General features: G+C 45.3%; 1 long non-coding RNA gene across 1 annotated transcript in view; it reads right to left on the bottom strand.

Moving 5' to 3' along the window:
* The window catches only part of LOC138580557 (uncharacterized), a 319,738-nt gene extending 298,451 nt beyond the window's left edge, over positions 1-21,287 (bottom strand). Inside the window, exon 1 of the long non-coding RNA XR_011304291.1 lies at positions 21,198-21,287. This is a non-coding gene — a long non-coding RNA (uncharacterized lncRNA). The remainder of the gene's footprint in view (positions 1-21,197) is intronic.
* Between the last annotated feature and the right edge of the window lie 976 nt (positions 21,288-22,263).

Below are 22,263 nucleotides of genomic sequence, written 5' to 3'. Positions count from 1 at the left end.
AAATCCAGGAAGTTCAAAGGTAAGTTTTGAGGAAAGGAAGGAAGGAAGGAAGGAAGGAAGGGGGATTCAAGGAACCGGGAAACAGGATTTAGGAGAAAGCCCCAAGCGAACTCCGGCAACACACGTCCATCTAAAGCAAGCGGTAGCGTTGAGATGCGCAGAGCCGCGGGGGCTTGTCTGTTTAGTAGAACGCATAGCGTGGAGCGCAAGGACTGGCAAGCAGCGTTCCTATCAGGTGGCCATGTTGGAAGGATTACTGCATTCAATCCCCTATGGGTCAGGGACCACGAAGTCCAGAAAGGACATAGGCGACGGTTCATGACAACTGTGGTACTGTCCTTGGCTCCTCCAACAAAGCCTTACCAATGAAATCAATGCAGCCGATGAGTTGGGGAGACTGATACCAGACCGGTCTGTGTTGAAGTCAAGGTTGCAAGCGGCAACATTGTATGGTGAGCTGCTAGCCCCCAGGGATCTTTCATCCAGGTGGCCAGGACACGGCCATCGCTTTTGGATCCAGTTCCTGGGGGTGGACCAGTGCAGGAGGATCACCTGAAAGAGGGGTTTTTCAGTGAGTGGGAGACAGGACAGTGAGAAGCGGTATCCCCTTCCCTGTAACACCTTTTCCCCATCCTACCAGGTAGGATACCTAGGAACTGAACCGCAGCCCCCTTTCCCGACACAAACACTTTCTCACGGACAGCTCACTGTGAGAGTAAACAGACTAACACCCGAGGAAAACCACTACTTTCACGAGCCCTCGAGAATAAGAAACTTAGGACTGGGAATTAAAGCTGAAGAAAGGTGCATAGTGTATCGGCATCGATGGCCGAGGTGGGTAGGAGTGATTGCCGCCATGGTACTGCCCTTGGATCCAACAACAAAGCAGCACCAGTAAAGTCAGCACAGCTGGTGAGTCGGAGAGACTGATAGCAGACCGGTCTGTGTTACAATCAAGGTTTCAGGCAGCAAGATTGTATGTAGAAATCTGCAAAGAACAGAGTGTGATGTATATGTGATGATCGACGCAAATATAATTGAATATCCAAGGAGTGACTGAACTTTTGAAACCAAGATAGGTACCATATACAGGGCCTCATTACGACCCAGGCGTTAAGGGTTAACGCCGTCGTTAACCCTTAACGCCTGATTCTGATTTTAACGGCTGCTCTTAGCAGCCGTTAAAATCCATGGCGCTAACCTGCCATGATGCTAATTACGCCACCGTAATTTACGGTGGCGTAATTAGCGCCTTCCCCACTCCCATTATGCCCTATGGGGCAAAAATGGGAATGGGGAAGGGAAAATGGGAAATGGGGATTTACCGCCCCACTCACCTTGGAATGGGGCGGTAAATCCACCAACCACCATGGTGTAAACATAGTTTACACCATGGTTGGAAAAGTTGGCGCAATTAGCGCCTGGGTCGTAATGACCCCCACAGAGTGGTACGGCACCACGTGGGTGCTCATTCAAAGGTCTCCGTTAGTTATCCAACTGAGAGTGTAAAATTGTGAACTGTGAAATCTAAGCGGTCCTGCAACGGGTCAATCTAAACCCTGTGTACATTCGAAAGTCTTTGATAGCTAATACGAACTGTAATTGGTGCAAACTCAGTTGAGGGAGATTAATTGTGTAAAAGGGATCTGAGCCCAGCTGAGGGGGGTCTTGGGCGAAGCGTGAGTCACCCGAGAAAAGATAATCTATAAGCATTGGAGAAGAGGCTATGATTCCAGAAGAGGGGGGATTCAAACTAAAGATTGTGGTAGAAAAGAGATCAGAGCCCGGCTGATGGGGATCCAAATGGAAGAGTGAATTGCCCGACTTCAATATTTGTAAAGGAACTATTAATTTGTTTTGGTACATCAGGCCCTCTGAATCAAGGGACTTTGATAATTTAAGAGATTTGGGCACAGAAGGCCCTGATGTTGGTAATGGAACTGTATCCTCGTGCCGAAGAAGCCCAAGAAAGTGCCATGCTCGAGTGAACCGCCTTGTCCCGTGCTGAAAACATGGGGAAGGGAGGCCAACATCCAGACTTATCATTTTGTCAACACTTTTCTTTTTCATGAACATTGTCCCACACTATTTTTTTTATTTTTTCTTGTGTATGGTTTACATATGAAACCTTTACAATCAAAGTTCATAAAATGCCTCAAAGAACAGAAATAAGTAATACACCAATAAAACTAAGCACACTGCCTTGAAACTCAAAATCAAAACATATGCCTTCTGGAAGTTATCTAAAGTTAATTGTCATAAAAACCTGGAACCAAAATCTACATGGGATAGGGAGGACAATTGAGCAAAGCCGATGAATGAGGAACAGTAGCAAGGGAGCTGGAGAAGAAGAAGATGTATTAATTCATCGGAACTCCCCTATGGCAAAAGGTAGTTGAGTTAAGTATTCCCCAGAGAAATAGGGCTATCTGGAAATAAATGTAAGGATTTAATAAAACCTGCCACTACCAATCCTTCGGCAGTATTTCCAATTGACAGGCATCTAGCGCATATATAATCATCTTCCTCTCGAATTCCCCGTTTGGCAAATTTCTCCAAATAAATGCTTCTTTTTGCTTTTAGGTCATTACATCCAAGGAAGAGATGGTGACTGATTTCCACTACCACTATCTTTTGACAAAATTTGCACAAGGTATTCTCGTCCTTAATCAGTTTCCTTCTCTTCATTACTTCTTTGGTTGGAAGAATGTTCCACCTTAATTTAAGGAGAAGGGAACGGTAGTACCGGTTCGGAAATTGTGTCATCATGAACGAGAGAGCCCCCCTTTTCCTATGCTAATATTTTAAATGGGAGAGGGAAGGGTAGCTATGGAATTTCTCAGCCGTAATTATCCAATCCCGTTCATAGATGAGTCTTTTAACCCTCTCTGGATTTCCTACGAGCGTGTCCTTGTCAGTGGACAAATCTCATAGGGTTTGAAGGCAAAAATCCCAGAAAGTGCACAAATATTTATTCCCTATAAGGCCTCCCTGAGTAAAAACCATCTTCCCAATAGCCTCGTAAAGGGTTTCATTCACAGGGGCTAAGAGGTTATGAAATAAAGCCATCATCCGCCACAAGGAGCCTGCTTTCAAGGAAACGGGGCCTAATTCAAAACAAATTGCCGACATTGGAATGTTATTCAGTCATTTTAAAACCTTTCTCTGGAACACCCCTTTGATGGTTTCTCAAAAGTTCTGCAGTTCCAGAAAATGGAGCTTCATTCCATAAATCATTTTTGGGACTATTTTCCCTTCGTAGAACTCCACTGCTGGTTTTAAAGAAAACCGTCCAACTTTTCGGTCCAAGTTAGCTATATGGACTATCAAAGGGAGAGCTTTCTGTTTTAGAAAGGTTTGCAGCCCTAAATTTGAAGGTTGAGCAAAAATAGGGAAGCTTAAATAAAGGATTTTACGTGCCCGTTCAATTGGTTGTCCTTCTATATTCCAACCAAATTTTTTTACTTTCTTACCTTTTGAGATTGTCAGAATATGAGTCTTATTGGAGTTCATAGTTAACCCATTCACTTTGGCAAATACCAAGAATTTATCGATCAATCTCTGCAATCCTACCCTGGTCTGATCGAAGAGGAGGAAATCGTTGGCACAAGTCAACCATGATATCCTTAGCTCCCCCCTAGCTTGCCACTTACCAGACCTGCCTCTTCCAAATATTCCCCTGCATCTGCTACATGCAGATTGAATAGGCATGGTGCCAGGGGGCAACCCTGCCTAACCCCTACAAAAGTGTTAATCCGTCTGGACAAATTTCCCTCCAAATTCAGGCGGACATGTATCCCAGAGTTTTCATACATAGCCATTATTAGTTTTAACAGGCCCTCAGGAATACCCCAATGGGCAAGTTTGTCCCAGAGACGTGATCGAATCATAGAGTCGAATGCAGTAGATAAGTCGATGGAGGCGACATAGAGGGTGCCACCAAACTTTCCCCATGCTGAGTCTTGGAGGGCTCTCAAAATCAGCCCATTGAGATTTGTAGAGTGCCCTACTCTAAACCCAGTCTGAAATTTGTTTAGGGTGTGGGACTCTTTTAGCCATTCCTTGACATATGTTAGCAGATATGACGCAAATAATTTGCAATCTATGTCTATCAATGCTATTGGCCTATGGTTCTTCGCAGCTTGTCGATCACCCCGTTTACCAACTAGATGGAATAGTATTCATTTGTATGAGGCTTTTAAACAGCATTGTGAGTATTTGTGCCCAAGCCTTCGGCATAGCTTTCATTGTATTATTGGTGAGTCCATTAGGACCTACAGCACGAGATTTCTTTGTCAACTTAATTAGTTTAAGTAAATCACAGTACACTATATTGGGTTTCCATTGTGTCCCTTCCATAGTATTTCCTCCTGCCATTACTTCGCTAACATCAGACCGATTTCCACATAGCTCTGAGAAGAAGTGCATCTATTTATCCTCCGAGACTCATTTAAGTTGGCCTGTGTTGCATGGGATGTCTTGGCGATTAATAAGTTCCCAAAAAGACCTAACGTCTCTTTTGACCAGGACTCCCAGCATCCTTTGTGCATCTTTTTGCAAAATGGAGGCTTTTTTAGAGATACTTTTTTTTATATTTTTGCTTGATTTTTTGATCATAGTAAACTTTTCTAAGTGGCTTCTATTGAAATTACGTGTTTGCCTGAGCGTCTGGAGCATTGAAGATTTTTCTTTAGCGAGACACTCTTCATAGGTGTGCATATTTTTATTTTTATAGACCCCACCTTTTTAACTTAGGTTGGGCACTTCCAAATAGATCGCTCAGAAAATGATCGAATTCGGGTGCATTAAACACTTGTTGTTTCCAAAGGTAAGAAGTGCTGTCTAGAGTATCTGATAATACCCCATTGGGTTTATCTATATTAGACTGAGTCCATCTAATACCTCTGCCTTACCCTAAAATGTTCAAATTCCTATCACCACCTCTAAGTATCCTATTAACAGGGAGGAGGAAATCCACTTTAAGGGAACTATGATCACTCTATAAATTGGGTTTTACCAAAATGCCAAGTGTCGGTTTAGAGAGGCCTTCATCAACAAAGATATAGTCAATCGTGGATGTACTGGAGCCCCTCTGTCACGTTGGTGGGTTTGGCAGAGCCGGATCTCAGATACCATTAAGGCAAATCAGCCCCACAGATTCAAGAGAAAGCCTCCATAGTCTGCCCCAGTAAGATTTCTGGGTCAGATCAAGGCCTTCTAACCTTTCTTCCCCTCGGTCACTGTAGTCATCAGGAGTAATACAACTATCTGAATTAAGATTTCCTGCAAGGATCAGTTTACCATTTTTAGTCGTGGCTCTCCAATCCGATACAATCTTTTATAGAAATTCCTCAAGAGGTTCAAGACCTAAATGCCAAGAAACATTAATCAATATAATCTCTAGCCGGCCATCCCCCGATGTTCCTTTAACTGCCAATATCCTAACGGGGAGCCCACAAATCACGGTTGTTGAGAGGCCCAAAGTGGTCTTGAGGGCAATGATGAGGCCTGCCGATCGTCTACCTCCCTTGGAGGGCTTCATCGATAATATCGGTGAGTTCAGAGGGAGAACCCATATAGGAAGCGTTGCATGTTTGTTGGAGCACACGGTTGGGTTCACTATGTAACCGGCCTAGATTACTATCGGCAGTCGCCTGATCAGCACACTCAATGATACTGAAATTGACAATATCATTTTGTGTTGTATCGTTTATCCCATACTATTTGTAAATTAGCGGTACGGATTGGCAGTAGGTTTTTTAGTATAGGCCCTTTTATTTTGACAAGACTCCACTAGGACTGCATTATTATTATTTGATGGTCATAGTTTGCTCCCATCTATGGATTTAGGTTTAGATAGGCGTTTATAACACAATTGATAAAGTTCAATAAACACCCTTGAACTGTGGTGTCTTACTCAGAATTCATTATGGCTGAAGATAGAACGCTGGCGTATAGTGACGACTACGCAACAGCTCTTATGAATGCAATCTCTATATTGAACCATAGTGAGTTGGGAGATAAAAACGAAAAAGGAAACTAATGGGACAGAGTAGTGCAACTACGGAAGAGACTCATTCGCACAGAGCTAAATGGGGCAATAATGCTCGAATATTTGAAAAATAAATCTCTCCCCCAAGGGTTGATTGTTTTTAATGAACCAAGACTTTTTCTGGAGAATTCCAAATTTAAACTCCAGTGGAGCTATATAGTTAATATATGCGGAAGGGATTGGTTAATTCTAATAATTGACACCGCGAAAGAAACTTTTGAAAACATTGAAATAGACTTGAAGAAAATCAAGGATATCAAAAAATTAACATCACTTGACAACCTTAAAAAAAGACTTGAGGAAATAGATAAAGAAATGAAAGACTTTAAAGAAAAAAATACATTAGAACGTATCCAGAGGCAAAAAAAAGATCTGGGAATATATAATCATGAAAAATCTTTTCCATACATTCAAGAGGGATACCAGAATCCATCCTTTCAACAGAGGGGTCAGGATAACCAAAACCGGAGAGTACGTTTTCGTGCAACATCATATAGCACAAGTAACGACACAAGTGGGAGTGACCCAGATGGGTTACCAGACATTTGGTCGAAAAAAATTGGTCGACCAGACAAGTGGTCGAACCAATTTGGTCGAAAACCAAATGGTCGAATTATTTTTTTTTTATTTTCACTCCTTTTTTTTTTTTTTGGGTGGGGTCCCCCCCAACCCCCTTTTTTTTCTAAAAAACCTTTTTTTTAAAAAAAAACGAAAACCCGAAAAATAAATATATAATTAAAAAAAAAATTTCGACCATTTGGTTTTCGACCAAATTGCGTCGACCAAATGTCATTCAACCAGTTTTAATTCCACCAAATGACTGGACACCACCCAGATGATCCTGGGGAAGGTAGTTCCGCCCAAACATCTAACAGAGGCAGAGGGAACCCTAATAACAGACAAGGGCGAGGTAACAGAAACATGACTCAAAGACCTTTTTTATACAAAGGTCCCAACAGAGGGAATTGGAACGACAACCAGAAACACATCCGGAGGGGAATCGTTTCTAGTAAACCTCTCAGATCATAATGTGACTCTGATTGAACAACAAGTGCTCAATAAGGGTTTTGGTTTTGTGATAACAAATCAACATGACCCATTCCAGTTTCGCACTGATTTTCATAAACTGATGCGGAAAATTCATATTAGAGAATTCTTTTCACAACAAGAGAACGAAACATGTACAACCACAGTGAAAAACTGCACGGGCCTTAGCGCAGCATCAACATTATATCCCCCTGCCCACTCATTTTCACCAGAATCTCAGGTTTTTGAAAAACGTGTTCTGGCAAAAGTCGAAAGTCTTGTGGGAACCAACACTAGTACTTTCCAGAATTTGAGTAAACTAGAAAAGGAAGCCCTAAAATATCTCTCCAGTAATGAGAAAATCATTATCAAAAAAGCGGATAAAGGCGGTGGAATAGGCTTATTAAACCGAAGCGATTGCATAGATGAATGTAAGAGACAATTACAAAACGAGGGATACTATAAAAAGTTGACCCAGGATCCTACTAAAAAGTGTTACTCTCTCTTATTGAACAAATGGTGACGAAAACAAAGGAAAGAGGATAGATCAGCTTACAAGAAAGCATCTTTTTAATCAACAAAGAAGCCTCAATTCTGAGTTTTTATTGCCTACAGAAAATTCATAAAACACTTGTGAAACCCCCGGGTAGATCCATAGTTCCGGGGATTCATTCAGTACTGGAGCCGCTTTCTAAGTTTGCAGACTACTATCTAAAGGGACATGTTAAGACCATGAGATCCTATTTAAAAGACTCTAAGGATGTCATTAGACAATTTGAGAACATGGAATATGACAGAGACACACACTGTCTAATGGGACTGGATATAGTCTCATTATATACAAATATTCCCCAACAAGAGACTTTGAATAAGGTGGAAGAAATTTTACTGACTCGAACAGATCAAGATCCAGTACCCACCTCATTCATTATGTGGTGCATTGAGTTGGCCCTCACTCTGAATTATTTTGAATTCTCAGGGGATTTTTACCAGCAAATAGAGGGTACGGCGATGGGGGCTACTCTGTATGTGGAGTTCTTTGAGAAAGAATTCATTTATGCGAACAGCCTGTTTGATTCATACACTATGGCCTGGTCGCATTACATTGATGGCGTGCTGTTATATGGAAGGGCTCCCGGGAACAAGCAAATTAATTTTTCCAATGGCTTAATAGCCTCAACAGGAATTTACAATTTACCATGACAATAGAGCAAGACGCTATTAACTTCCTGGATTTGCCCCTGTATCATCACAAGGGTAAATTGCTGGTCAAACCATTCCATAAAAGCACTGATAAAAACTCACTGTTACATTATCAGTCCCATCATATTAAACATCTGAAAGACAACCTGCCATATGGGCAATTCCTGAGGCTTAAACTGAATAGCACCTGTCCTGCATCATATGAGGAATAGCTAAACATTTTAAGAAGAAACTCAGAGCCAGAGGATACCCCAAAAAACTAATCAGAAAAGCCGCGAAACAGGCTTCTAATAATAACAGGGAAGCACTGCTGGAGGGCAAAACAAAGAAAAATCTAGAAGAAAGAATAGTCTGCGTGAAAACGTTCACTAACCATAGTCTGGCCATCAGAAACATAATCACTAAACATTGGGAAATCTTTAAGACAACTACTGCCAATCCCGAGACTCCACTGTTTGCATATAAGAAAACAACTTCTATTGGCAACTGTGTAAGTCAAAGCAAGCTAAAAACTAAAAGTCCGTCTACAAGTAGCATTACTAGTCAATGGGGTTTAACCCCAGTCACTGGACACTATCCTTGTGGACAGTGCACAGTGCATAAGTTAACAACCCGAAGCAAAGACATAAACATCGGTTTGAATAAGACATGGATACAGAAGGATTTTTCAAATTGCAACACGGACTACGCGGTCTTCTTAATCACGTGCCCATGTGGTTTTATGTACATAGGAAAGACAAATAGAAAAATAAAACTTGTATAATTGAACATAGGAGTTGTCTAAAAAATAAGAAACTACAGGCAACGATGGTAAAACATTTCCTTGAAAAGAACAATGGTTTTGAAGACCTTAAATGGACCGTTTTGCTGGTGGTAAAAGGGGAAAACCAAATCATAAGAAATAATACATTATTTCACAAAGAGCAAGAGTTCATTTTTAGAACAAGGAGTGACATTACAGGACTTAATGAGGCCACAGCGCTTGTTATTTAAACTTGCCGTGCAAATTTTGTCAGTTGCAAGGTGACCCAGGTGAAGTGATTGTTAGGGAGAATTCTCAAAAATGTGCTAATTGCCTTCACTTTAGAGACCCCCAGCAACTTTGCTGGATTTTGAGGACTTGATTTATTTACCTGGAGAGAGTGTGACCCTTTTTTCCCACTCTCTCATGTATTTTGATGTGTGTTCTACACTTGTGTTGTTTGATTATGGAGTTTTAGACAACTCTATAGGAATCATCTTTTCATTTGTGTCACACAGCACACTCAGTGCAGTGGCACGGGGAAGCCTTCCAGGCTTTCCCAAGGTTTAAATACCTTCTCTGGGATGAAATACTGTTTCCCAGAGAAAGTAAAGTGAAGTGAAATTGACTTTACTAGTCTTTTCAAATTCCTAGACCCAGCACACCCTATCTTACTTAGTAGCCCCTGTGTCTAGATACTTATGTAGCAGTCAAATGCTACCCTTTCCTCTCGAAATGGTTGGTGGCATTGGTATTACAACAAACAACATGATTTTTCCCCGACCACCACAAATACCGTTAGCGTTAAATCACGGGAGCCATTTTATTCAAGATGGCGTCTGAGCCCCCTTTGTTTAAACAGGTCCCGGTCTTCTTTTTTCACCATTTCTTTTTGTAAGGGTCCTTTTAGAGTTTGTCTATGCGCGCCAAACCGGGTTTGGTCCCTTTGTTGCATCGCCTTTGGTGGACTTCACTACTGAAGACCACCTCTGGCGTCGGAGTGTCTGAGGTGGGCTGGAAGTGAGGGAGGTGCCTATGCTCCCTGTGCTTATTCTCCTAGGAGACCCAAATGCACTCTGGTGTGATTGGCTGGCTGACTGTCCGGCAAGGACAGCCACCCTGCTGGGTGAGTGGCAGCTAGGCTGGAATGAATGGGAGGAAACTGGATAAAAGGCAAGTCTCTTGGCATGGAAGGCCGAGTCAACCACTGGAACGAAATAACCGAAGACGAGCTTGAAGAGGATGGATGCTGCAACTCCTGGACCGTTGCTTTGCCCGGTGAAGCCCTGCTGTAGGTCCGAATCGCTAAGTTCATCTTGACAGAGAAGCCCTGCAAGGACGACTTCTCCCTTTGAGTTGGTGTGACCAGTCAACTTGACACTAAGCCACCTGGATACCATTCTCAGAGCTGGTTGTATTTTCCTCGAAGTGCTGCAGGAAACCGAATAACCAGGGAGAGGGACACCAGTTTGTGTGCTTTACTACGGCTACCGAACTTGAAGATTTGCCAGTGCAAGCTTTTTGACCAGTCCCCATGCAGTGCAGGAGTCCCCCGACGTCTTCCCTCTTGTCCCCACGACTGAGGCTCGGGAACAGCGAGATCCGCAGGAACTGCCAGGAACAGAAGTCTTCAGCTGCATCTTTTTCTTCATTTGTAAGGTACCGTGAAACAATACTGGGAGTACTTACCTCTCGCAGTGAAAGTGCTTGAAACTTTCCCAACTTGCAGGTGTAATCAGCTTGTGACCCAACATATGATTCTTTCTTTTACAAACTACTTCTGAGAACTTTGGCAAAGACATTTCCGTTTAACTACCACAAATGCTTTATCCTATTCAAGACTTTAGCCCATTGACTTTGGCCTAACCTATTGCATTGAATCTACTCCTCTGATGAACTCACACATTTGCACTGTCTAAGAATACTTGTAACCTTCTTTTTATTAACCTATGCCTTTTTGCTCCTACTTCAAAGTAGTTTAAATGCCTCAGAATCTTCTAGCATAAAGTACTGAAGTATATTTGTGTGTGATCTATATTGCCTCCTGCTATTGAATGTTTTATAACTGAGTGTAAAACAAATTAATACGTGTTTTACCAAGAAACCTTGAGTGTAAGTGTCTATTTGAATACTTGTAATTGTAGACCTCTGTGTAACCTCACTGCAAGCTCATATTCCCTCTTGAGATAAGCCTGGCCGCTCAGCTATGCTACCAAAAACTGTGTAGTACTTTACCTAACTGTAGTTATAGTTTCATGTAGTGGTCCTAAAGGTTAGTGCATACAAACTCTGCCTAACAGTGATTGAGCGCCAGTGATCGTGATTTACACACTTGAATGTATGAAATGAGCCACAAAGATAACGTCCAATGGATTTTTGGTAGCAAGCGCCATTAAATCATTGAGGATGTTAGATTAATATACATTATGAAAAGAATACTAGACATCCTATGAACACTATTGAACAAGTAAAAAGGGAGAGTGAAGGACAAAACCTCTGGTGGTTAGGTGGGAGTTCAGTGTTATGTGATTAATGTTCTTTATTATGTAAAAACCAATACAAATATTTTCCCCAAAAAATAATTATCATAATACGAGCCTTCGGTCTTGACTTAGAATACAGATTTAACATACTAACTTTAAGGAAAGCCATATTTCTATTAGAGACACAGAGGTGAAGTATTATCGCACTGTTAGGCTCAGGTGGCTGTGGCTCGGGCATTGGGGCCGGCTTCTCTGGTGGTTTCCATGGTGCCTGGGAGCCAAGACTCGAGGAACAAACTACAGGCGACCTATCTAAGGTGGGATAAGGGAAAAAAGGGGGAAATGAGGCATAGGAAAGGTAGGTCCACTTGCATGTTTAACCCTGTCAGTTTTTGTCTTGTAGCCTGGACAGTACACCTCATATTTTCACAGGACACCTCCCGTCAGGAGTGTGGTTGTCTTAGGTTTGCAAGGGTAGAGTCCGTGAGAAATTGTACAACCCTCCAGAGCGCCATTCGCCCTCACCCATGACATCCACCCGCTCAATCGCTCACTAGCAAGAGTCAGGCATAAAATAACCAGTACGTTACAAGAGGTCAGAGGGACACAGCGACACGCTAGGATTCGCTATTGTCGATGCGATGAATGTATCAATTGCCTGCCAAAGTCTGATGGACAGTTATATCAGTTCCTATCTCCTACCTTTCAGGGTCAGACGTGAAGCCATCCGGACCGAGTAGTATATTGTAGACCATTTCCGTTTGAGAGTTTTCTGAAAGCATCGTTAAGAAGTTAAGTTTGGTTATGTGAGGTTGTAGGAGTAAGACTCGGACGCAAGGGAAAGTATGTTGTTTGGCAAATACTTTTATTAATAACAAAAATTGGGGGTAGGGTTTGGAGGAAATCCTAACTAACCCTACCTCTAAGAGGGGTTTCCCTGGCTCAACAAAACTAACTAATGAAACTGTCTGTGTCGGAATATCCAAAGTAAAGTTTGCGGTCCTGTGTCCAAATCCAAATCTATCTCTCACAAGCTAAATTTAACATAAGGTGAAAAGGAAAATGTCTCTTGACTGTCCGCCTGCAGCCCAGCTTTGTAGTACAAAACCAAAAGTTCCAAAAAAGTGTAGAAAAGCAAACAAAAGTTACACAAGACTCAAGGGATTGGTTACCTTTCCGCAGAGTCTTTCCAACTTTATCCAATATTGTCTCTGTGTCTTCAATGGTCTAGATAGATCCTTATCTTTGCTTGGTAAAAATGACTTCCAGGCCCTGCGAAAAAGAAGGATGGATTGGACAGCTTTTCCAAGCCGTCTTGTGGGTCGCAGACTCTTTTTGAGCAGACCCGGCTTCCAGGCACTGCTGAGCAGACCCTTCTTCCAGGTGCTGTGACAAAGATGAATAGCCTAGTTCTCTCTCCCAAGCTGTGCTGATGGTCCCTGACCCTTTCTGAGCAGACCCGGGTTCCAGATACTGCGACAAAGAATTGCCCGGTTCTCTCTCCCAAGCTGTGCTGAGGTTCGCTGACTCTTTCTAAGTACACCCTCCGCGGTCCACTCTCCTGCCAAGTAGGGTACTCGACAATCTAGTTCTCACCATCTTCTTTCTCTGACTTCACTTCCACCCACATCCTTGGTTTACTCTCCTGTCAAGGTCTCCCAGTGTCTCTTGTGCATGTAAGCTTCGTATCTCTCTTCATTACTGTTTGGGGTGCACTTCCTCAGTGCGGGTCCCAGACCCCCTTCACTTGGTTACTCTCGCCCGGTGAAGATTTCTTCTGTGCTTCACTTCGGGTCTCATAACCCTTCAGGGTCTCCCCGATCTTTAGCCACCCTGGTACCTGCAGGGTCTTGGCCGTCACCCTCCAGTTGTTCACGGGTCTCCCAGGCGCTTTGGCAGCTTACCTGGTTTACTGAAGCCTTCCCCGGTCTTCCATGCATCTCCGCTGCAATTCGGAAGTGGTTTCTTTGCACTCTAGTGGCCCTGCTCACCGGCAGGAAACTTACCTCTCCTCCGGTCTGCCTTCTGCACTCCGGGCCTTACGCGTGTGTGACTCTCTCTCAGACATCATCTGCTTCTCTGGTCTGCTGGCCTGCATGTACCTGGCATCTCTCGTGGCCAATGCCATGCCAAAAAGGAAGATGCCATTGTTCTCTCCCCGCTCTGCCTTTCAATGACAGCTGACCAATAGGATCATTCGACAGTCCAGAGCCTGTGCGTTCGTTCTTGTCAGTGATCTTCATTACTTGTGGTCTCTTCCTCGTCCCACTAGTTCTTAGTTGGGACTGTGGTAGCGTCAGACACCGTTTCACGTGACAGGGGATAAAGGGACATCGGAAGGGGAGGGGCGGATGGCGGGAAGGGAAGCCAGTTCTATGATTGCTATTATCAAATGAAGAGGTGTTTGAAACCGCTATTCGCCTCCCACCTTGTGTGTTCATGGTGTGCATGCTGGAGGCCAGGGAGGATTGCAGCAGGTCCCTCTCTAGGATACTACATTGGCAACGAGGCGCCAATGGACCCGAAACATTTGTTTCACCGCGCTCATGGCTAGAATTGAATGAGCCACACGAGCAGCAGCGCCACCGGCAAAGCGGGGGAGAGTTCCTGCCGAAGGTGAGAAGCGGGTCCAGAGCACAGCGGCTCCCTGCGGGTGGGCAGAGTGCACCCTCTTGTCTCACCCTACAACTCCGGCCGGTTGAGCAAGGCTCCTGCCGACGGCACCATGTTGCACAAGCGGGTCGGAGTGCCGGCTCCCCACGCAACATCAACACCAGGTAGTTGAGCAAGGCTCCCGCCAACGGCAACGCCCTCCAAGCCGGTTGGAGCACCAGGGCTCCCCACCAACAACACAACAGCAGAAGCGGTCGAGCGCGCCTCCCGCACGTGATTTGGAACAGCGGGCAGCAGCCTGGCAAAAATTGAGAAACGGCAGACCGAGTCCGCCGAAAAACGCACCGCAGGCCGGAGCCCACCAAAAGCACATGGCAGGCTGGAGCTGACCAAAAGCACATGGCAGGCCGGAGCCCGCCAGAAGTACGCTGCAGGCCAGAGCCTGCACATACTCAATACAAAGGGCTGGAGCCCATCAAAAGGAAACACTGCCCTCCAGCACTGTGGGCCAGCACCGAGCCCGCGAAAATTAAAAATACTGGCGGAATAGACCGCAGCCTGCCATTATTCCAACTGTACTGGCCGGAGAGGGCCGATAAAGCAAACACTGCAGGCCAGAATCCACCAGCCCAACCACACTAAGCCTGCCACGACCACAACCAACGCCTGTGCTACAGGAAGAGGCCCTGTCACAGTTGCAAGGGCTGTCAGCACGCTGACACCGCCGGCACCTTTAGAGTGGGGGCTCTACACCACCAAACAAGGTCAGTCCAGAGGGCGCAGTTTTACAGCGACCACCACAAGGTTATAGCCTGTTAAAGGGGCCTAGTCAGCCCAAATGTCACAAGATGAATCATTGACCGTCCCTCTGACACAAGCCCATGCACTCCCTACCAGGATGCACGACAGCCTCATGACCCAGCTACCCACCTGTTTTGACCGCACAGACACTGGCACATTGGGCACGCGCTGGAAGAGGTGGTTTAGAGACTTTGAGGTATGTCTGAAGGCCATTGGCCACATAGATGAGGACAAGAAACACAGCTTATTGACATTCTCGATTGGTTCTAACGTCAGGGACATTGTTGATGAACTCCCCACGGGAGCGACAATCAACGTACACGAGCCTTAAATCAACGCTCACAGAATACTTCACGCCACACACAAACGTAGACTACAAGAGACACATCTTCCATACCACCAAACAGACCAAGGGCGAGACTATGGATGCATTCGTAAAGCGCTTGCGACTCAAAATGAAACATTGCGATTTTAACAACTGCTCCAATGAAGAAGCACTACGCTCACAAATAATAGTAGGGTGCGAAAGCACAGACTTCAGGAAACGACTTCTACAAAAGCCACGCAACCTGGAGGAAATCCTGCACCTGGCTCGCTCAGATGCGGCCTTGATCACACAGGTGCAAGGACTAGATGACATCAAGATCACCCACGGCAGGCATGAAAGTATCAACAAACTGGAAGGGGCCTCAAAAGGGTACGCCGAACCATTCTGTTATCGATGCGGCCATGAGTACCCACACGAAGGGCAGTGCCCCGCAATGGGCCAGCAATGCGCAGCCTGTGGAGGGGACAATCACTACAAGGCAGTGTGCAACATATTCCACAGCAAGATTCGAGGCGAAGGGGGGAGTGGGAAACTATCTCAAGGCAAAGAACAAAGGCCACTGAGTCTGTCCCGATCGTCCAGACAAGTGCAAGAAGCTCCCCAACACTGGCGCAAGGAGGAGACACCGGAAAGAAGGTGAGAACGAACATCCGGTCACTGGAGAGAGAGCCAACCACCCACCTCTCGACCACGAAGAAGGTCCAGAAGATACATCAGATACCTGGTTGAACAATCTCAGTCCGACAGCGGGTCGAGCACATCCGCAGAAGAACCATCACGAAGACAAGAAAGGCCAAAGGAAGAGCCATGGAGGAAAGGCTACTTATATACTCTAGACAACCCAACAGCAAAAGAGCACAGTCTGACCCTGATAATACAAATCAACAAGACAGGAGCTGAGTTCTTAGTGGACATGTGGGCCACTGTAAATGTAATAAGTGAGGAAGTTTACCAACGCATACCACACGCCCCACGCCTGCAGCCAGCAAAAGCGCTAATCTACCCATTTGGGTCAAAAACACCCCTACCGTGCAAGGGTTATTTCACAGCTGAGTGTAGCTACAAAGGACAATCCAAAGAAATCCCAATGCACGTGCTACAGGCTGCCACCGAGAGCGGTTGCATCTTAAACTATAAGGCCACAATTGACACAGGCCTCATTCATGTTCTTTACCGGTTTATGGTGCACAAATACCTGGACCCCACCGCGAACATAGAACAGGTGTTCTCCACACTCTTCAAAGGTCTGGGAAAATTGAAAGGCCGCCAGATTAAACTGCACATTGACAAAGGAATCACCCCAGTTGCACCGCATTACAGGGGAATCCCCATAAACATACAAAGGCAAGTAGAAGAAGAACTAACAAAGCTACTGCAAGCCAACATCATCGAACCAGCTGAAGGCCCCACCCCGTGGGTATCCCCAATAGTGCCTGTGCCCACGAAAGACTCAGACATCCACATCGGCGTGGACATGCAGCGACCAAATGAGGCCATCCTCTGTGAACGCCAACAAACCCCATGCATTATGGACATGGTGCACCTCCTAAACGTATCTTCTCCAAGTTAGACCTCAACAAGGGGTACCATCAACTGGAGCTCAAAAAGACGTCCCTTTACATCACCACATTCGCCACCCACCTGGGTTTACACAGGTACAAGCGCCTCAGTTTTGGTGTCTCGTCGGCAGCAGAAATATTTCAGTCCGAGATACACAATGTCCTCAAGCATATACCCAACTGCCTGAACTACAGCAATGACATCCTAGTGTTTGGGCAGACACAAGAGCAACACGATGACACACTCATGAGAGTGTGCATAGCCCTAGAGGAGGCTCACCTCACCCTGAAAAAGGATAAATTTGAGTTAAAAAAACAGACATTGCGTTTCTTTGGACACATATTTTCATCAAACGGAATGACACCAGACCCAGAAATGGTCAGTGCCCTCACAAAGGCAGAGCCGCCCAGCTCTATGACGGACTTACGATTATTCCTTGGTTTGGCAAGCTACTGTACTCACTATATCAAAGACTTTGCATCTGTCAGTGAACCCCTCAGGGCACTCACGAAACAAAATGCAGAATTCAAGTGGAAGGAAGGATGCCAACAGGCGTTCCACCTAATAAAACAACGCATTTCCGATGTCCAGAATATGGCATACTTCAACCCAAAGAAAGTCACTGAACTAGTAGTGGATGCCAGCCCTGTGGGCCTCAGAACCAGCCTGACCCAACTGGACAAAAGAGACAGCCAGTCAAGACACATTGGGCCTCATTACGACCCACGCGGAAAACCATGGTGCTTATAGCACCATGGTCCATGCCGGTAACTTACCGACTCCGCCATGGAGAAAGGGGGAATTACCACCCCATTACAAGGTTGGCGGGGCGGTAGTACCCCCTTCCTCCATGGCCCTTCCCCATTCCCATTTTTGCCCCATAGGGCTCAATGGGAATGGGGAAGGCGCTAAGTAGGGTACCGCAAATTGCGGTACCGTACTTAGCACCAAGGTCCCTTTGCGGGTCCCTACTTTAACGGCTGGTGTAGACCAGCCGTTAAGGTCGGGTCCCGCAAAGGGACCTCGTAAACAGGCGCTAGTGGGTTAACAGTGCTGCAGCCTTTTACGGCGCCGTTAACCCATTAGCGCCAGGGTCATAATGAGGCCTATTGTGTCTTATGCCAGCAGAAGCCTGTCCAAGACCGAGCAAGCCCATTCAGAGGCTGAAAAAGAAGGACTAGCGGTGGTATGGGCCTCTGAGCACTTTCATCTATTCCTATATGGGAAGCCCTTCACAATTGTCACAGACCATCAGGCATTGCTGTTTATCTACGGAAATCCGCAAGCCAAGATGCCGCTGTGCATAGCAAGAAGGACATTAAGGCTGCAGGACTATCACTTCAACAGGTTTATAGTAATTCCATCGACAGCCAAAGCATCTAATGCCATAGCATCTTAAAAAAAGCATGTAAAAAAAGCACATAATGCATTTTTTTTTCATTTTCTTTTTTTTTTAATGGGGGTTCCCCTTAGCCCCCCCATTTCACCTTAAAAGCCCATTTTTATTAAACTAAGCCCTTTACCATTTAAAAAAAAATGCATTAGATGCTTATTTTTAGATGGTTTGTCTGTCGATGTTTTGGTTGTCAATGCAATGACCGGATACCACTTCAACATAATCCACAGGCCAGGGAAAGAGCACAACCCCCCTGATTTTCTTTCATGGCACCCCTGCAAGGAGTTCCAACCCTCTCCGAAAGGACTTGAGGCCCACCTTATTGCCCAGGAAACAAACAATGGCCAAGGACTACAGGGCATCCTAAGGTGCCTGGAAACCGGACACTGAAAACAAGCCTGGCAGCCGAAGGAAAACATGAGGGAGGATGTCAAGCAAGACATCACATGTCTTCTCGTTGTGAAAACTGGCCAAAGCTGAAGATGGACTACTGCTGAAGGGCACAAAACTGATAATTCCCTAAAGCCTGAGAAGGAGTGTGTTAGAGTTGGCACATGAAGGACACTGGAGCACTGTATGCACCAAACGGATGCTGAGACAAAAACTCTGATTTCCCCACCTCAACGCACCAGTAGAGGATCTACAAAAACACTGCTCCACCTGTGCCGTCATAAACCCACACACACGACCAGTGCTACTGAACATGACAGATCTGCCAGAAGGAGCAAGGGAAGAAGCGGCAGTAGATTTTTTCAGTCCACTGGACAGGAGCGGAGTTCTTCCCGGGAGGATAGCTCAGCGGCAACGTGCTTCCTTTGGAAGCAAAACGACACGAAGCAACATCGGTTCGATCCCCGGGTCCGCACTTAGAAACCTCTGAGTATTTAAGCGCGTTATAAATACGCAACTAAGACAAAAACAATTATGCAACAAAAAAAAACATTCCTGTAAAAGCGCCCCGATGCCCGCGGGCTGTGTGAGCGCTTTAAAAATGCAAAATAAATAAAATAAAAGGAGAACACATACTCATGGCAGTTGATTAATATTCTTGCTTCCCAGACATACAAATCGTGCCATCCACCTCAGCATTTCACACCATTACTGCTCTCAACAGAATGTTTGCCATCTACGGCATCCCGAAGGTAGTAAAGTCGGACAATGGGCCCCCGTTCACAAGGCAGGATTTTAAGACATTTGTGGAATACATGGGATTCGACCACAGGAAAATAACACTGCTGTGGCCCCAGGCAAAAGGCACCGTAGACCGTTTCATGAGCAACATCAAGCGAACAGTACCAATTGCGCAACTCACGGGAGAGCCAGTAGAGAAGATGTTATGTCAGCTCATGAGAGACTACAAAAACACTCCGCACAGCACCACAGGAAAGACTCCTGCCGAGGTGATGTTTGGTAGGAGCATAAAGACCCGAATCCTGCACATATCCCCAGAAGAAGAAAGGTACCAAGAGGACCGGGAAATGCGAGAGCAAGACTCCTGGAAAAAGGACGAGATGAAGAGAGGAGCCCACCTTTCACCTTTCACAAGAGTACCAACAGAGGCCCAACAAGGCTGAAACATGTGTATGGGGTTGCTGTTGGTACTCTTGTTCAGAGAGGAATTGCCATAGCCTTTTGGTGCTGAACTGCCCATGTGGGCGGGACAAAGACTGATGTGCAAATGGATATTTCCCTTCTGTGAAAGGTACAGTGAGCAACAAGAGTGTTCTGCAAACTCTCATCTCAGAACAGGTTATCATGCCATGTTCTTTCTGGAGAGGAGCACCTGCTACCTTTTTTGGAACTCATTGAGGAAATGAACTAGAGTTGAGTTTATGTTTAGTATTGGGGGGTGTGGTGTCCTCAGACACCGTATCACGTGACAGGGGACACGGGAAGGGAACGAGCGGGTGGTGGGAAGGGAAGCCAGTTCTATGATTGCTGTTAGCAAATAAAGAGGTGTTTGAAACCGCTCTCCGCCTCCCGCCTTGTGTGTTCATGGTGTGCATGCTGGAGGGCAGGGAAGGATGCAGCAGGTCCCCCTCTAGGATAATACAGGACGTATTACAAAAACATATAGGGACATTAGGAAAAGCGAAATTGGAGGGGTTTTGAGGGAAGGTGGGAGGGTCAAAGGGATACTGTGTTCTCCCAAAATGGTCACTACTCTCAATGGGGTCCTCTCTCCCCATGAGATCCTCCCTCTGAGGACCACCCCTATGGGGACTGTTGGGCAGTGGTCTCACCTCCCTGACCTCATGAAAAGGGGCTTCCCCACCTAGAGCAGTGACGACACCTTGGCATTAGTCACAGTTAGCAGCGAAAGAAAGAAGAAGCTTACTAAAGAGGACATACCGTTATAAGGCATTGAGGCGCTTGATTGGTGGAGAGCATCATGTGTATAGACCAGTTAGGCAGGGGGTGTTCAAGACTGCAATTGTTCCTGATGAGAGTTGTGTTCATTGTTACTTTACTGAGTGTGTACTTGCAGGAAGAGAGCATAATGCTTTGCATGACTTTCCTTAACGTTAGTTAACACAATGTGTATTTAGCACATCGCAAAAGTCACGGTTTCAGGTCAAAATCCTCCCAGCACTTTATGATCCATGCATTCAGAGATAGCCTTTTTACTGGTACTATTCGGCATTCCTACACGTCTTGATTGCTTTGCCAAATCTACTCTGGATAAATAGTTTGCATTTAAAGTCCACGTACAGATTTCCATTTGATTAGTGACCTTATTTTATTTTTATGTTAACTCGTGTGTGAATTTTATATCTGAGTTAATTATACCATGGGTTTAAATGTTCATGCCTTTTGCTTATCTTGTCCACGTTTGTTTGTTCTGCTTAATCTCTGAAACAATAGGCATTTGCTTAGTTCCGTATATATATATATATATATATATATATATATACACACATATATATACACCCATTTGTTTAGTTTAAAACTTAATAAAAAAAACATTTGAGCACAAGAACTACGTAACTCACTCAAGAGGTGTTCACCCCTTCATTATCTCGTATCGATCTCTGCTACCCTTTGCTTTAACGTTCCGGGCACAACATCGTTGACATTTCCGGAATACTGCGACTGCCTTTTTGAACTCAAGGGGTCTGTCCCTTCGTTTAAGGTTCCGGCTAAGCGTGGTTCCCGTGCAGCCTGGTTCCGCATTGCTTGGGGTTCCGCCAGTAGCGCAGTCTTTTCCAGTACATGTCGTCTTATGGAGACTGCTGCCGCAGCGGGTGGCATAAATGCCGTGGCTGTGCTGCGTAGTCAAGTGGAGACCTTGCGCTGCCTCCTGGAAAGACTCCCTGGTGAGGAAGGAACAGCTCCTGATTTCCAGTGCTCACTCGAGCCAGGAGCCTTCTATATTGAATACTTCAATGCCAGCATGGTTCCTTTAAAAGTCTGCTCCATGCGCATAGAAACTGAACATTACAATAGCAGGCAGAATGGCGCAGTGGTGGGAAAAGTAGGTACAATAGGGCAATCGACAACAGAGTAGACAGGGAATGGTAGGAACCGGAACGGAAATCGGGAAATTGAGACACGAACTGTTTCCGAGAACAGTAGGAAACACAGAGTAGGGCAGACAGACAGACAGCACAGTATAAGCAACAACGCAGAGTAGAGAGCGCAACATGCAATGTAGAGTATCCAGCAGAGAACACAAAGTAGCACACTAGTTGGCACACGTGCAGGGAGAATAAGTAGCAATTATAGTAAAGTATTTGACCTTTGTAACGCCTACACATACCAATATTTTTCTACCAGTTTTGTTAAGGTAAACGAAGTCACCAACAGTTCATGAATAATTGTAATGTTATTAAGGCGCTCCATTGCCTCACTGTGTGCAGTGTTAATGGGCCGTGCTGTTGTGTTGCTACTTAGCGGGCGTTCCCCCAAGATAGCTGTTGTGTTGCTACATAGCGGGGCGATCTCCCACTCTGCTCCCCTTTGTGCCCCCTGCGGGTGCTGTCCAGCCTCTTACGGATAAGTAGCCAGTTCTGCTTGCAGGTAAGTATTCTGTTATTTGGCTCGAGGACGCTGAGACAT

The sequence above is a fragment of the Ambystoma mexicanum genome, chromosome 3p (genome assembly GCF_040938575.1).
Source record: "Ambystoma mexicanum isolate Mex_15411 chromosome 3p, UKY_AmexF1_1, whole genome shotgun sequence".
Lineage (NCBI taxonomy): Eukaryota > Metazoa > Chordata > Amphibia > Caudata > Ambystomatidae > Ambystoma > Ambystoma mexicanum.
The sequence above is the reverse complement of the archived record's forward strand: the minus strand, read 5'-3'. Positions and strand labels throughout refer to the sequence as shown.